Genomic DNA, 17,622 nt, shown 5'->3' with positions numbered 1-17,622 from the left:
CTGATTCTGCATCAAGAATAAGGAGGATGCTGGGAAGTGGTATGTGTCTTTAATCCCAGCACTTGGGAGGCAGAGGCAGGTGGAGCACTATCTTGGGGGAATAAAAAAAAACAAGTGAGGATTCTTCCAAAAAGTGCCCCAGGTCCAGTGTATAACAGTCACAGCCGGGCAGAGCTGAAGGCTCCGTGACACTGTCACCCTGAAAATGGAACGTTGGACTAGGTGACCCTGAATGAATTATTCACCCACAGTGAGAGAACCTCAGCCATGCTATCAGGGGGAAAAGGAAAGAAAGAAGAAAACTTGCCCTGGGTAATGATAACACCCAAGTTCTTTCACCACATTTAGGCCCCCAAATAACACACCGAGTCTTGTATTAGTTACAATGCTGCCAGCCAATGACTAGGATTTTTATTTGCCTGCTCAGTCTTAATTATCAACCATAACTACTAATCTACATATTTTTATAAGTACTTACCTTACCTAGGACACCAGCCTTAGCATCTTATCTCCCTGGAATCACATGGAGACACTCCTCTTTACTACATTTCCCAGAATCCTCCTCCACTCCTTGCTTCCCTATTGGCCAACAGTGCTTTATTTATTCACCAATAAGACAAACATGTTCACAGAAGGACTTCCCCCATCACTTGTGTGGTATAGGGCTTACCCAGCATGCATCTGCCTGGCTCGGTTCCCAGCATACAACCAGGTATGTGTCTTCATCACTGCCCTATTGCTGTGAAGAGACGCCATGACCAAGACAACCTATAAAAAACCACATTTTATTAGGGGCTTGCTTATGTTTCAGAGGGTTAGTCCATGATGGTCACGGTGGGAAGTTTGGTGGCTTGCCGTCAGGCATAGTGCTGGAGCAGTAACAGAGCTCACATCTGATCTGCACAAGGGAGGCAGAAAGAGAGAGAGAGAGAGAGAGAGAGAGAGAGAGAGAGAGAGAGAGAGAGAGATAGAGAGAGAGAGACAGACAGACAAACAGAGACAGAGAGACAGAGAGAGACGAGAGACAGAGACAGAGATAGAGAGACAGAGAGAGACAGAGCGAAAGAGAGACTGGTCCTGTTTGAGCTTTTGAAATCTTAAAGTCTATGCCCAGTGATAGACCTCCTCCAACAAGGCCACATGTCCCCCAGGAAGGCCACACCCTGTAATCCTTCTTACACGATGCACCAACTGGGAACTAGACATTCAAATATATGAGCCTAAGGGAAGCCTTTCTCATTCAAGCCCAAGCCTGCAATCCCAGTGGGAGGGGGGTCTGACACTCAGGATCATCCTGGGATTCTGGGATTCATGAAAAACCCTGTCTTTAAACCTAAAAACAAAAGTAAATTAGCCATTAAAAAATACACACACCTCCCTTTCTTCTGAGTGCCCTGAGGTGACCAAGGAAAAAGGTTTGCTACTCTCTTGAGCCCCAAAACCCTACAAAATCATGCAAAAATCAGCTGTGAAACTGCCCAGGCCACCATGTGTCTGAACAATGCCACTTTAAAGAAGTAATGTCTTCACTCTGGCAGTGCAAGGGGGGTGCTCATAGGTGTACCCAGGCTACACTGTGGGGCGGGACACAGGTCAGTGGGCCAGGCCCAGAAAGACTGCCCGGTTTTTGCAGCACGTGCTTAAAAATGCAGAGAGCAATAATGAACTTGAGGAGTCAAGGTATGGATTCGCTAGTCACTGAACGTCTCAGATGGACAAAAGCATCTAAGTTGAGCCGCCGAAATGAGAGCTGGGTTAACACATGCATGAGCTCCGCACCACAGTGAGTTTTCAACATCACTAAGGCAGAACAAGTTGTTCTAAAGTCAGTGAAAAGGAAAAAACAAACATACGTGGTACAGGAATATGTTGTTTTTGTTAGGGTTCCTGTGGCTGTGATGAAAACACCATGACCAAAGCAAGTTGGGGAGGAAAGGGTTTACTTGGCTTACAATTCCACATTACTGCTCATCATGAAGTCAGGACAGGAACTCACATAGGAGGCAGGAGCTGATGCAGAGGCCATGGAGGACAGCTGCTTACTGGCTTGCTCTTCATGCCTTGCTCAACCTGCTTTCTTATAGCAGCCAGGACCATCAGCCCAGGGATGGCCCCACCCACAATGGGCTGGGTCCTCTCCCACCAATCAGTAATTAAGAAAATGTCCCACAGGCTTACCTACAGCCAAATCTCATGGAGGCATTTTCTTACTTGAGGTTCCCTTCTCTCTGAAATCTTCTTCAGCTTGTGTCAAGTTGACATAAAACCAGCCAGATTAATCATCCAATAAATGCAAAAAAAGTTAAAAAAAACAAACAAATAACATTATATTCGTGTAAGGATCAATGCACATCTCAGACATGTCAAATCTATGATGCAAACCACAGTGGGGGCTAATGCCACAGCCAGCAGTGCAGCTGCAAAGAGAACCCAAACATCGAAGGACTGGGAATAAATAGGAACAAGGGACGCAAGGATGACGACAAGACAGGATTTCTGATCAAGCTGTAAAATTTTATTTTTCTCAGAGACCTTATATAGCAGGTGAAGCAGAAAAAATTGGGGCAGGGATTCATAAGGGTAGAAGTCATTTTCCTGGTACGTGAGTCCTTGGAGGTAGACAGGATAACAGGGGAGCAGGCTGAGAAGTGTAAATAAAGCAGTTTGTTAGCGGGTGAAGAGGTCGCAGGAGGAAGGGTAGCTAAGTAACCTGACTGTGGAATGTTTGCTGTCACCTATTAGCCCAGGTTCTGATTATTTGGGGAAGGGGAGAGGTAGATTGGGACTGTAGTTAGCTATTCTCCCAACATAATGGGTCACTCATACTGACAATCTTTTACAACAAGTCCTATACAACAGTGATGGCTCCTGGCAGGCTTAGCATTAGGATGAGGACTAAAGACGGTGAAAAGAATACATAAGACAAGGAGACAGGTGCTGTCAAAGTCCTCAGCATCCACATTTGGGAAATCTGATGCACTCGGTTCCACACCAGGACTACCAGAAGCAAAGATAAGATTCTTTGTGTGCCCATGTATGCATACACACCACATTTGGTGGCCGCAGAGCTCCGAGGAGCTCGGTGTGTGATTACCTGGAACTGGAGTTATGGAAGGTTGTGAGCCACTGTGTGGGTACTGAGAACTGAACCCAGGTCTTCTGCAAGGGCAGCCGATGCTCTTATCAGCGGAGTGGACTCATCTCTCCAGCACCAAGAATGCATTTCAAAGAAGGCCCAGCTCAGGTTAGAGCCTCAGCTATCTTTAAATAATTCCATAGGTGGCACTAATGTGCATCCAAGCTCCAGAGCCAACGGCCCAGGCCTATCACAGGCAGGTCTTACACAACCTTGTAAACTGGGCGTATGTGACACACCCCTTTAATCCCAGCCCTCCAGAGGCAGAGGCAGGTATATCTCTGTGAGATTGAGACCAGCCAGGTCTACAGAGCTAGTTCCAGGACAGCCTCCAAAGCCACAGAGAAACCCTGCCCCCCCCCCAAAAAAAATCCCCCAAAACAAAGAAGCAAACCGGCTTTAGTGGCGAAAGCCTTTAATCCCAACACTGTGGAGTCAGAGGCAGGCGTATCTCAGAGAGTTCGAGGCCAGCCTGGTCTCCAGAGCAAGTGCCAGGATAAGGCTCCAAAGCTACGCAGAGAAACCCTGTCTCAAAAAACCAAAAAAAAAAAAAAAAAAAAAAAAAACAAAAACCAAAAAAAACAAAAGAAAAACAAAACCAAAAAAAAAAAAAAAAAAAGAAGAAGCAGAGGGGACATACTTACCCTTAAAATAGCAGGCAGCTTCTAAGTTAGTATGGTGGAAAAACATCTTTTATTTTGTAAGTTACTGGCACTCACGTGTGTGTGTGTGTGTGTGTGTGTGTGTTTGGGTTTTCCTTTGCTTTTGAGACTGGGTCTCACCATAAATCCCAGATGGATCTAAAACTCTTCAGCCACCAAAGTGCAAGGATCACAGGTACACAACACCCTGCCCATTTCAAATCACTTTTACTGTCATCCTTCCTTTTTATATTTTGTATTATCATGGTTTCTTGTTAAGTTGTTCCAAATTTCTAGGGAGAATTAAGAGCCTTGAAAGACTTTAACAGCTGCTTACAATTTTGAAGCCTCATCCTAAATGGCTGCAGGTGCTACATTGAGCCAAAATAATCTACTTGAAACTGCAGTTGAAGAGGAGTTAGTACTCCAAGGGAGAAAGCACACCTCTAAGGTTTCCTTAAGGGTTTTTTTTTCATTTCGATTATGTGAATGTGCGCCCTTGAGTGCGGGTGCCCACACAGGCCAGAGGAGGGATCCCCTGGTGGTGGAATTACAATGGGTTGTGCGACACCTGCTGTGGGTGCCAGGAACCATATCAGGCTCCCTGCAAGAGAAATATAGCCCCTTAACTGCCAGCTCTCATTCCCTGCTTTTTAAATTTACTTTATTTTTTTTCCTTTTCATTATTTGTTTCCTCTAATTTTGAACTCATGCTAATTCTCCTCAGTCTCCCTTAATGCTGGGATTACAGATATGAACCACTTGGAGAGGGTTATACTTCTGTTTGGTTGCATGTTTTTGTTTTGACTGGGTCATATTGTATAGATCCAAGCTGGCCTTGAACTCACAAAGATTTTCCTGCCTCAGCCTCCACCATGCCTTGTTTTGTTTTCTTTTGTTTTGTTTTGAGACAGGGTTGAAAGTTTCTGGCATTATGCTGGCCTGACCCTGTTACCTGGTGAAACAGGCAATACCCTGGTCAGCCCAAGTTTCCATGGGAACCAAGTCTGCACACAGGTGCAGAGGACCCCTTTAAAAGATAGGCCCCTGCCCATTTACGCTCTCTGTCTCTCTGTCTCTCTGTCTCTCTTCGACCCGCTGGCGGGCGCGTGTTAGGCAAGGGTACCCTTACAACCCACTTCTATGTCCGCTTTTCCTGGCACTCCCTCCTGCCTGCAGCAGCCTGAGATGTCGGAATTCAACTTGCCGCTTTTCCAACTAAGGATCTCTTGAACTCACTGATCTGCCTATTCGCTACAATCCGGTAAGATACTTAGAACCGTTCCCATGGGGCTGACCCAGCACTGTTCACTCTGGGTCCATTTTTCGGTTTTGGGCCGGGTGCTCTCAGACAGGGCAATCTGTGCCATTTTTTGGCCTTGCCCTCGGGAAATACATTTTTACTGGATCTTTAGGTTACTGGCAGCGAGTAGGTAAATGTGCGGAGTTCTGCCTCCCAGTGGGAACTTTCTTTCACCTGGAAATGTCCCTCATTGTTCTGTTTGTTCTTTCTCAGTGTGTTTCTTCTTGGTTGGCAATGTCTGCTTGAGATGCTCTGAGAGTTTTGTTTGTTTGCTGGTTTTCATTTTTCCACATGAATGAGGTTTGAAACTTTTCTGGCAATTGAGAATGTGCTTACGGGGGTCGCCATCTCAACCACGTGGGCTAACCTGGGGGCCGCCATCTTGGTTATAACCAGGTGACCTAGCTTAGGCCTGCCCACTCAGTTCACTGACTTGCACAGGCAAGCACTGCCACCTGATTTCTTCTTTCACTTGTTGGATGCATTTCCTGAAGGTCAGGCATGGGATCCCGCTCCAGGAGCAGTGCTTTTTTGCTTTTTCAGTTCGGACTGCTGGGTCCTTTTTCAGTTTTGGGACAGCTGTGTCCCCTTCGGGGCCAGGCCCCTGGCAACTCCCACGGGCAGACGTGCATCCATAGAGGAGCTTTTTGCCGGTTTTCCACTTGCCTCACCCATGGGAAATGCATAGAGGAACCTTTCTGGTTTCATCCAACAAGCAGGTAAACAGACAAAAGCGGCTTACGGTTGCCCCCGTTTTGGTCATGTGACCTACCTGTAGGCACGCACAGCTCCAGTGGCCTATCCAGTAAACCTGTCTACCGCATTTTTGATTTCTGCCAGATCTTTTTGCCTTTTATTTTATTTTTTGTCTATGATTTCTTCCTTCACTGGCTCTCTTGTTTATGGCTTGTTTACTAAATACTGTGCCTTTCCAGGGCCCTCTGTTTAACTCTACCCTATCTCTTTAAATCTCCTGTCTGTTTGCTACAATGTACAGATCAGAGATTACATTCTGGTTCCCCCTTTACTGTTATCCAGTCCTGCTTGTCTCTGTACTTGTAATTTAATTTTATACTTTTCTAGCTCTATATACAATTTAAATTAAACTATACTAAGTCTCATATTTCTAAATTGCTATATATCTTTAAATGATGGTAAACATTTAAGGTCATAAAGGTCTAATTTAACTATACTTAAAATATAAGCTAAGTCTATACAACTTAAATTTAACTCTTGTATCTTTAAATGATGATAAAAGTTTAAAATCACAAAGGTCTATTTCAAACTAACAAAATATTTATACCATTCAGTCTATCCTGTAAGCCGTTTACAAAGGTACAGCTTTTATTACAAAAAGGGATTTTTCTCTAACTAAAGACAAACTTTTAACTGCTGAGATACTAAACAGCAGACAGCCCTCAAATGCTCAGAGATCTAGAGAATATGGCATTTAAAATGTTTTGCTAAAAAGCTTTTTATAACAGAGAGATAGGCCAGCTGCTGGCCCCACCCCATTTCCTCTGAGAAGACTGATGGGCACTGAAGAAACTTCATCTCGAGTCAGTGACAACGCTGGTTACTGAGCAACCCTGCCCTTCACCTCAACTACTACAAAGTATTCCAGACCTTGGACAAGAGGACAACGGAATCGACTTTCCCGGCGTTGCTTGGGCCAACGGTAGGCGAGTCTTCCCAAAGTCTGTAATCCACAGGTCACAAGTTATCAGCAAGAAGGCAGGTATCCTGCAGCCCGCTACTATGGATGGAGGACCTTGGGGATGGCTGTCCATACAGCCTGCTGGCAAGTCTCTGTTATTCTTTAATCATTGATTCAGGTAAAATCTTATCCTTCTCAAGAACTCTGATGCTTTTGACGACTGATAGTCTTGCTAACTTGAAGCAAAACAGATTCAAGTAACAGGTATTTTAGGGTTTATCTATGTAAAGATAGGAAAGTCTAACATGTATGAAAGTCTGAGAATGTAGTTACAAAGGCCTGAGGATAAAAGGGCTTAAGTGATGATAAAATGAGTTAAGACATTAAAAAAGGATAAAATATGTTCCTGACTTCTCTATTTCTCATGCTACTGTTCATAGTAAAGTTCAACAATACCACTATAGGATCATAACTACAAGGTCAAGATTAAGATGCTTTTCATTGTCCTAAAAAAAAATCTGTCTGTTTTAAAATGTTAATGCTTTTAGTCAAGTTGCTTCTAACATGTCTAATACTTATGTTTCCACAAACTCTAAGGACTCTTATAAGTTCCAGGGAGCCAAATCAGATCCAAACAGGTCAGATTCACTCCAGGTAATATTCAACCTTTCCCCAGTCCCAATTTCCCTTCCCTCATCTTGGGACAGCTCGGGAACCCCTCCCTCATCTTACAATCTTCCCCTCAAATGACAGGACCTAAGAAAAAATTTTTTCTAAACTTAACCTTGTCCTCTGCTCTGTCAACATCTTGCCAGGTGTAAGAGGCGCCAGGGAGTTCCATACAGCCTGGACTGCAATGAAACAACCAGCTACCCCAGGACGTGGCAGCACCCCAACCTTCTCGGGTCCCCCAAAGATGGTCAATGCCCCCCATGTCAGCAGGAAGCAGTCTTAAGAATTCGACGCCCTTATTCCTTAACCTGCCATGTCTAAACACCCCACCTTTTTTAAAATAATAAGTAGAGGTGGGAATGAAAGGTTCAGGCATTATGCTGGCCTGCCCCTGTTACCTGGTGAAACAGGCAATACCCTGGTCAGCCCAAGGTTCCATTGGAACTAAGTCTGCACACAGGTGCAGAGGACCCCTTTAAAAGATGGGCCCATGCCCATTTACGCTCTCTGTCTCTCTGTCTCCCTGTCTCCCTGTCTCCCTGTTCCTGCTCTCTCTGTTTCCCTCTCAGTTTCTCTATGGCGACCGGCCATGGTGGTCAGCCATTACCCCTGTTCCTCTTCTTAGTCTCCCCATTCTGACGGGCCTTATAATAAACTTATAGTCTTAAGTCTCATGTCACAGCAATTTCTCTTTTCTCTTTTTAAACAAATCAATAACAAGGGTCTCACTATGTAGTTGTGGCTGACCTGGAGCTCACTGTGTAGACCTTCAAACTCAGATCTGCCTGCCTCTGTCTGCCCGGGATTAAAAGCATCTGGCACCACACTCCACTAAAGGTTATAATTTCTTAAGACATTCTCATAACAAGCATGGTTGGAAGTGCTTGCCTGGACTGCTAAGAGCCACAACTTCAGTGGCCAGGACAGCAAAAACCTGGTGTGTTGGCTCAGGCTTTGTAATCCCAGAACTTTGGATGTGGAGGCAGGGAGATCAGATAATTATCATTGGTTACCAGGTGTCTGTAAAGGCGGCCAAAACAAATAGTTAAAAAGGAGAAAAGGTGTGCTTCAAACATTTCCGACATGTAGTTTAAATATCGGAAGCAAGCAGAACTGCTGTCTGCTAAATTACCTTCAAGAATCACGAGAGAATAAAGTGCATATCTGACCCAGAAGCAGACCTGAGACCTTATGACCAAGAAATTCAGAGAGGAGCCTGGGAGGCAGGCAAAGACTGAAAGTGGAAAACTCACACCATTCTTCAGTCACCTCCATAACCGGGCCACGCCCTGTCAGTTGTGGTGACACAAACACACACACACACACACACACACACACACACACACACACACACACACACACACACACGACCCCGGTGTAACAGGTTTCACCATCTGGAGGATGTGTAACACAGCTTCCACAACCCTCAACTCTGCCAAGTGTCTGGAAACTGGATGAGAGGGTAAGTGGTAGAGGGAGGGGGGTGTTAAGGTTTTCCTAGGGATTGTCAGAAACTTCCAGTCAACTCCCCTCAACGTTTGTGTGATGAGGTCAAGGGGTAAGGAAGACAGGGGCTAAACTTTTTTGCCTGAAAAGGTCCCCACAGGTAACAGAGCTGGCTCCAGCAGGTGGCTCCGGGCACTTCCCTGTGCCTCCAACACAAGGAAGGTTTATTGCCCCTGGAACAGGTCATTCGAGTCTGCCCTCACCCTTTGCTCCACAGGAGTTTTATGTGGCTAGAGCAGAAGATGACCAAGGCTGCCTTACTGGTTTGGCTTTTCCAAAAGGTGCAGGAGGCTCTCGTTCAATGCTCAGCCTCAAAAAGCAGGTCCTGAGCATGAGGGGTGTTTGCTGTGTGTGTGTGTGTGCTAAAGGTGGTGGGTTTTCCCCTAGTCGTGTGTGTGTATGTGTGTGTGTGTGTGTGTGTGGTGATTGTGTGTGCAAGAACTAGAGGTGTTGGGTTTCCCAAGGAGTCAGGGAACTCTCTCTGTTTCTCTCTGTCTCTGTCTCTGTCTCTGTCTCTGTCTCTCTCTCTCTCTCTCTCTCTCTGTGTGTGTGTGTGTGTGTGTGTGTGTGTGTGTGTGTGTTACAGGCGGTGCATTTCCCAAGTAGTCAGGGAACCTGACCAGATTCTTAGCATGGCCCGAGTATAAAGCAGGCACAGACCCTGCTGGCTCCTCCGGGAGGTTAGCGCTGCTCACCCTGAGTCAGAAGGCCGGCCTGCCCTCAGCTGACACGGGTGACACTGAGGACAGGAGGCCACACTCTCGACCCTGAGCTGACCCCCTGCGGAGTTGCCAGGGTGGAGAGATGGAGAAGCTGTGCAGCCGCTGGCACCGGTAGGAATGGGCGAGCCATCGTCATGCCAAACCCACTCCAGTCTCAGCCATTCCCAGGGTCCCCGGCGATGCCACCCTGGTCCAGGGTCCTGACAAGGTCACTGAGACTCTTCTGGCGGGGCACACCGGCAGCTGCCAGTGCACGGGTGCCCAGTCCGTGAGTTTGGGGAGTTGGGGTCACGGTAGCCGTCGTCGCCAGCATCAAACTGCATCCCGGTGATTCAGAGATAACGCCTGGTCCTTGCTCTCGTGCAAACCCAGAGCAGCTCTGCTCGGTTAGTGCATTTTTCCTTGCGACTCCTCCTTCCTGAAGACTCGAGATGCTCCACGCACAGAGACGTCTCTTGCTTCCCATCCCGGCCAGGGAACGCTGTGGGTTGGTTGCTTCTCCGACAACCCTATTGGCCAGAACCATTCACGTGATGTCCCGGGTATAGGGCATCCTGGGAAATGTAGTTCCTGGCCAGGCCCCTCGCTAAAAGAGAACCCCAGGGAACGCGGTCTGTCGGTTTGCCCTCTTGGCGGCACCCTCGACAACTCAGTTCTAGCAAGCGACCACATTTCCTACCATCGAGACAGCTTGTTATCTTTCAGCTGCCAAATCTGCCAAGATGTGAGCCCATACTCCGCCTTGGCTCTTGCTAACGCAACAGGACGTCACAGGCTCCTGTTTTTTTTTTTTTTAATTTTATTTATTTATTATGTATACAACATTCTGCTTCCATGTATATCTGCATACCAGAAAAGGGCACCAGATCTCATAACGGATGGTTGTGAGCCACCATGTGGTTGCTGGGAATTGAACTTAGGACCTCTGGAAGAGCAGTTGATGCTATCAACCTCTGAGCCATCTCTCTAGCCTCCCACAGGCTCCTTCTTGATCCTGTTTTGATTGAAGACGTCAACATTAAAAAGCTTTCAAGATAAAAAGCTAACCTTAACGCTAAGTGAGTTAGGAGGCTCCTATATAGGATGCCAGACTGCACTGCTGGGAAGCATCCCAAGGACCAGGGTTGTCTCAAAGTGTGTGTGTGTGTGCACTTGTATGTGCACGCGAGCATGCGTGTGCTGCACTCGTGTGCATGTGTGTTCGTGCTAAAGCTTTCCTCCCCTCAGGGCAGACCACCCCAAATGTCATGGATGCCACTATGACATTGGTTTGTAAGAAGATTGAGCTGGGCTTGGTCTTGTAGCTCAGTGGTAGTGTTTGCTCAGCACCCACAAGCCCATACCTTCCTCATAAAATAAATCAGTGAAAAAACAATTGAAAAGGCTGTGTTCCCCTGGGACCACCCACTCCTTACTTGGTGTCACCTGGAACTGCCCCACGGAGACACTGACATCAGCTCTGCTCGCCCATCGGTGAGGGCTCAGCAGCCACACAGCCAGCTTGGGAGTAAACCCTTTCCCGTCCCTAGATGATCACAGCTCCCCAGGCCATCTTGACATCAGCTCTGGGAGGCAGCCTGCAGTAGAGGCACCGGCTAAAGGAGCCTGAATTGCTTTTCTGTAAGGCCCAGGTTGCTCAGTCCCCTGTTCGGGCCTCTAGGGACACTGCTCACGTGCGGTGCACAGAAACCTGTACAGACAAAACATCCATGCACATAACTCCAAGGCATGTCAGCTAGGCAAGAAAGCCTCCAGCGAGTCTTTGGAGGGGCTGAGTGTGCTTCCTGCACTTTGGGAGCACGTCGGTGCTCTCCAATCCCACTTTGCACAGGTGAGGCCGGGCCTGAGCGTGTGGCTCTCCACCAGAGGCCTGGTGTAGACCCTGGACACAACAGCAAAGACAGACAGACGGTGCTGGACGTTTAGGAACTTAGGGGTGTGGAACTTGACTGCACATAGCAGACCTGAGGGGGCTTAGTGAACTAAAGATTCTGATTTAGCTCTACCCTCTCCCAGAGGGGCAGGGTGGTGTTTCTACCCAGCAAGCCAGGGCCCTACGATTCAAACATGACCCCTTCTGCCCATTATGGCCTTCTCCCTGCACATAGAAGCAGCATGTAGCATTGAAAGACCCCTGCCCTTAGCCCTTTCTTTCTCAAGTTTGTCTCCTCTTCCTCCTGTCGGCGGCTTCCCTGATCCCCACCCCCGGTGGCCTTCCCCCGCCACCCGCCGCACGCCCGGCCCGAGAACGAGCACCAGGTGGGCCAGCCCGAGAACGAGCACCAGGTGGGCCAGCCCGAGAACGAGCACCGGGTGGGCCGGCACGAGGGCGAGCACCAGGTGGGTCGGCACGAGAACAAACACCAAGTGAGCCGGCCTGAAGCCCTGCCCCTGAGCCCCCGCCCGAAGAGAAACACTCCGTCCCAAGGTCTCCGCCCCCAAGGTCAGCCATCAGGAAGGGGGGGGGGAATTGAGTCTGCTGTACCAGACACCAGACACCAGACCTTGAGAATATGCTGATCTGGAATGGCTCTGTGTCTCATTTGAACCATCCAATAGAAATGATTCTGTATTTTGCCTCATTTGAAAGACTCTATGTTTCACCTCATTTGAATAACTCTGTGCTTTGCCTCATTTGAATAACCCTGTATAGCGCCTCATATACATTGACCAATGGGAATAGCTCTGTACAATGCCTCATTAGAATTATCCAATAGAATCCCTGCTCCTAGCTTGCACCTTTTTCCCTATATAAGGACCCCTTTCCCTTGGCTCGGGGCGTTTAGCCACACAGAAGCTAAGTCGCCCCGGGTACCCGCGTCTCCAATAAAGCCTCTTGTTTTTGCATCCAGTTCGTGGCCTCGCTGATTCCTGGGTGTGGGTCTCCCTCTACGAAAGTACCTCTTCGGGGGTCTTTCAGCATGACACACAGGGGTGCAAGGGGAAGGGAAGGGAAGAGTCCGGGTGCCTCCCTCACCTTATGGTCAAGGCAGGCCCACACAGAAAGACGAAGGGCTTCTGAAAACGAACCGCCACGCCTGGCTGGGTAGGAGGACACACCAGATTTCTTGCGTTTTAAAGACAGGGGTAACTGAACGTTCCCCAGTAAGAGCTGGGAGACCCATAGAGTGCTGAGGACGTTTTTTCAGTTCTGGTAAAAACTAGATTGTCTTGCCAAAGAGGAAGGGGCGCTGTCAGAACCCGGCCTGCGGCTCCGCCGCTAGGGGGCAGCACTGCTCCGGAACACAAAAGGGAATCAGCAAGCCATGCATTTAATTGTCAAGAACGAAGCCCTGCTGGCGATTTTATTTACGTTTCTTAATTCAGACCTTAAAGAACGTGACAGATACAATCACAGAGAGAAAAGACCGCGTTTTGCTTTTTCCTCGTCGAATGCATCCTGGAGAACAAGAGGCTGCAAGGCAAGGTTCCCTCCCGGGCTGTGCGGGAACCATGATTAGAGGACCAGACAATAACACAGAGACCCGCAAATTCTTATCTTTGGGGTGGGCGGGGGGTCGGATTTGATTTCTTTCTTTTCTTTTTCTTTCTTTCTTTCTTTTTTTTTTGGCTCACTCTACCTGGAAATGGGTGTAGACCACATTCTCTGCATCTGCATGGTTCGCATTCCGTCCTGAATGTTTCTTGTGTTTTTTTTTTTGACATTGTGGCAATGGATCACTGAGAGTCCTGGGAGCTGTCAATCCGCTGGCTTTATTTAGAATTTAAAGGAGAGCTCCACCACCCCCTAGCGGCTGGCCTAGGTCTCCTCTCTCCTGGCCAGGTCCACACTGGCGTAACTGGGGATGTGCTGCAGGCCTCATGCACTCATCTCTCCACTGAGGGCTTTGAGGTCGTTCGTGCAGTTTGCCTCCCAGCAGAGAAAAGGCTGGAGGGCCACAGCCCTCCCTGCTCGCCTTGACCTGGCCTGCACCGCACGTAAATCCTTATGGGTCAGAGGGGCCCACGAGTCATTGCATTGGGTGAACAGAGCTGGGCCAGGACTTTGAAGAACTCACAGAAACCACCCCTGGATCCTTCTCTCAAAGGCTGCTGTGTGGTGGAACCATTAATACTTAGGAAACTAGATGAAGAGGCCCGGAAGAAAGCCCCGTGTTATACCAGATACACCCTAGCAATATCCTTTCCCCTTCCCTCCCTTCTGAGCTCACCCCAAAGATTTCCATAAAATGGTTGGAGTTTATACATGTTTACATCTGGAGAGCCAAGGAAGGCTTCCTGGAGAAGATGGCACCCCGGTTAGCTCAATATGAACAACAGGAGTAGTGACACAAGGAGGTTCCGGGGCACACTTCAAAGCTCTGAATGTTAGCTAGGCATGGTGGCTCCAACTTGTAATCTCAGTATTTCTGAGTCTGAGGTATGAGGGTGGTAGGGAGTCGGAGGCCGGCCTGGGCTGTATAGTGAGATTCAGGACAGTCTGGCCTAGCATGTAAGCATCTGTCCACCCTCCAGACAGGAAGATCTTATGAGCTGCAAGAGGAGACGTCTTCGCCTGGTCCAGTCTCTGTTATCTAATAAGACTTTCACCGTGATTGGCAGTGGCCAGCGGTAATGTGGAAATGGTCCTTATTGTTCATTTAAAACACTAATGACAGCGTGTGATCAATCCTCACATATAGCTATGCTTGCACATAAGCATATACTTCATATTAGCATATAATAAAAGAGGCCCCGGAAGCCTTTGTTGTTAGGGTCACCGTGTGTTTGTATTTGTGGAAATCATACAGATACTAGCTTCATTTGACTCTCACACTTTGAACACTGGGAGAAGCCTATGTTTTGGATTTAAGTATGAGGTGAAAATCGAATTCTAACCCACTGTGAAATTGAACAGCAAAGCTAGGGTTAAATGAATGGACACTGCCCTCTCTGTGTGGTGAGTTTCCTGACTGGACTCGGCATTATCGTCTTAGGAAAGTGCTGCTTAATATTAGGGCTAGGGGGGCCTATCCCAAAGGATACGATAGACTCTGATGACCCCCTATGGAAGATCCAGCTTCCAGGGGGACCAGAAAGGATGTGACAGGTAGGGTTTTAGTTGGGGGGGCGGGGGTAGGGGAAGAGGGGAGGGAGAAGGGAACTGGGGTTGTCATACAAAACAATCTCGTTTCTAATTCAAATTTTTAAAAAATCTGCAAAAAAAATATCAGAGCTAACAAAGGGAAATGAGCTCACCAAGGAAATGATTCCGAGGCTATAAAACAATCTGAATCCAAGGGAGACAATTCCAAAACGCTCTTGAAAACAAGGACTCTCTCGTTCAGGAAATGGCTCCCCAGGGAGGGAACTGACACAGCCGTGTGACACACTCATGGTTAATGAGGATCTCCTGTTACTTGGGTTGTACCAGGGAAGGTGTGGGATGTTTGGCAAGCAAGTCAGCGATGCCTGCACAGCCCCAAGAAATGTAAAACAGGAACATCATTGACATACAAGGGACCCAGGCGTCTAGATCCTTGCCCCAAAGTCTAGGTGTGTGTCATTACAAAGCTGCTCCCCACCCACTAGGCAAAAAATAATGTTTGTGGGGTACAAATAACAGCAGGAAGGGGGGTGGATCCCCTAGATTGGATTTCTAAACTAAAGTGCAAGGGAGACCAGATTTTCAAGGTGAGTGTGGTGCTGGGTGATCCGTACCTAGGGTCCCCAGCATGTGGGAGGCTGGGACAGGGAGGTGGCTCCCAGTGTGAGGCAATCACGGGTGTGTGAACGTGACCAAATACAGGGGCATGAAATGTCATAATGAGTTAGAATGTTGTTAGCACAGCCTGGAATAATCCCAGCACTTGGAAGGCAGAAACAGGAAGATTGCTGTAAACTCCAGACCAGCTTGGGCTAGAAAAAAAAAAAAAAAAAGAAAAAAAAAAGAAGAAGAAGAAGGCAGGAGGGAAAAGAGATGCAATAATGAAGTAATTGTTTTATGATTAATATATGCTAATAAGAACCCGGGGCTGGAGGGATGGCTCAGTGGGGACTGATCACCAGCGAGCACATAAAACACCAGGCCCGCTTATGATTCCTCGTTGCACACAATAAACAAAGCAGATGCTCGAGACCACAAGGAAGGGTGAGAATGAAGCTCCTGGAGCAAAAGGGTGGTGGGGGTGTGCTAAGGCCAGAGGTCTAACCTCTCTTCTCCCTTCCTCCCTTTCCAACCACAGACTCAGAAGGACAAGGAACAAATTTCTGCCCTCCTCCTGTTGCAGCAGCAACATTTTAGGATCAGTGAACGTGTGCGGCTTTGAACCGGATCAGGTCAAAGTACGGGTGAAAGACGGAAAGGTCTGTGTGTCAGCTGAGAGGGAGAACAGGTACAACTGCCTCGGATCCAAAAAGTACAGTTACATGAACATCTGCAAAGAGTTCAGCTTGCCGCCGTGTGTGGACGAGAAAGAAGTGACCTACTCCTACGGGCTCGGCAGCTGTGTCAAGATTGAATCTCCATGCTACCCCTGCACTTCCCCCTGCAACACATGCATCCCCTGCAGACCCTGCAGCCCCTGCAGCCCCTGTGGACCCTGCGGCACCTGCGGACCCTGCGGCACCTGCGACACTTGCAACCCCTGCAGCGCCTGCAGCCCCTGTAGCCCCTGCGGCCCCTGTGGCCCCTGCGGCTGCGGCCCCTGCGGAGCCTGCGGAGCCTGGGGACCATGTGGACCCTGCGACCTTTGCTACCCCTGCTATCCCTGTGGCAGCCGATTCTCCTGTAGGTAGATGATCTTGTAAGAAGTATTTAGAACCTATGTCAGTCCTCCAGACACGCATCTTGTCACCACTTTCTCTTCTTCTTCTCATAGCCCATGTGGTTCAAGTGTACAGGAAACTGAATACATAACTGCAATCTGATGGCATTGTGTGCTGGTCTTTTGGTTCGACTCCTAGCAGAGTTAGCTAATTGAAGAATTAAGGGGAGATGAGATGAGATCTGATCTCCAAGCACTCCATACCCAACAACCTCTAAACCAGAGGTGTCCCCGACACTAAGTAACCCGGTGAGAGGGCCATGCCTGAAAAGAACACTGTGAGAGCATTCTGGGTGGAAGCCAATACTCAGTGAGGATTTGGTGGTGAGGCCACCTCCTTCCCAAGCCCAACACGAATATGGATTTTACTGGGGGACCAGACAATCCTAAGGAGAATAGTGCAAAGTGCAGCATGTTAGAAGATCCAAGACAGGGCAGCCATCCAACTCCAGTGTTTCAGCATTCCTGGGGTTTTGACTCTGCACTTCTGGCTCAGGGTAGTTTGCAGCCTCCTGGGGATTTATTGCCACTCAGTCTCTTTCCAATTCTTGAAACTGGTTTTAGGCACAAAAGGTCAATGGAGCAGGGAAGTACAGCTTCAACCATTGAATTTGGATCCTCACTGACATAGCTCAAGAGCCATTCTTGTTTGTTTTTGAGGTTGGTCTTACTGTGTAACTATGGCAGTTCAGAAAACTCATTATATAGATAAGGCTGGCCTCAAACTCACAGAGATCTGCTTGTCTCTGCCTCCTGAGTGCTGGGACTAAAGGGGTGTGCCACCATGCCTGGCTTCCAGAGTTGGCTCTTGACTGCTAGGGGATAAAGGAAGTATAAAGGAAGAATGAAGGGACCCCGGGGAGGAAATGGCTGAAGCTGGTCTAGATTCTTAGAGGAAACACAAACCCTTGTTTGCATAGTTACATCCTTTAATTGGTCTTAGCTGTGAGTGGATTAGTTTTCTCAGTGAGGGCTGCACTTGGGAATCACTTGAGGAGCTGTAAAATATGGACCAGGCTATGAAGAGGGTACAGTGGGTAAGAGTGCAGGCTTCACAAGTGGGAAGACCCGGGTTCAAATCCGCAGTATCCACAAAAAGTTGGGTGTGGCTGTTCATACTTATACCCCAGCATTGAGGAATGGAGATGATGGGTCCTGGGAACTTGCTGGCCCGCTAGCTTAGCCTAGGTAATGAGTTTACAGTTCAGTCAGTGTCTC

General features: G+C 48.1%; 1 pseudogene; it reads left to right on the top strand.

The window, feature by feature from the left end:
- Positions 1-10,807: 10,807 nt before the first annotated feature.
- On the top strand, positions 10,808-16,387 carry LOC113837408 (annotated as a pseudogene).
- Positions 16,388-17,622: the final 1,235 nt, after the last annotated feature.

Source organism: Cricetulus griseus, chromosome 10, assembly GCF_003668045.3.
Source record: "Cricetulus griseus strain 17A/GY chromosome 10, alternate assembly CriGri-PICRH-1.0, whole genome shotgun sequence".
Taxonomy (NCBI): Eukaryota; Metazoa; Chordata; class Mammalia; order Rodentia; family Cricetidae; genus Cricetulus; species Cricetulus griseus.
This window is presented reverse-complemented; position numbering and strand designations above follow the sequence as displayed.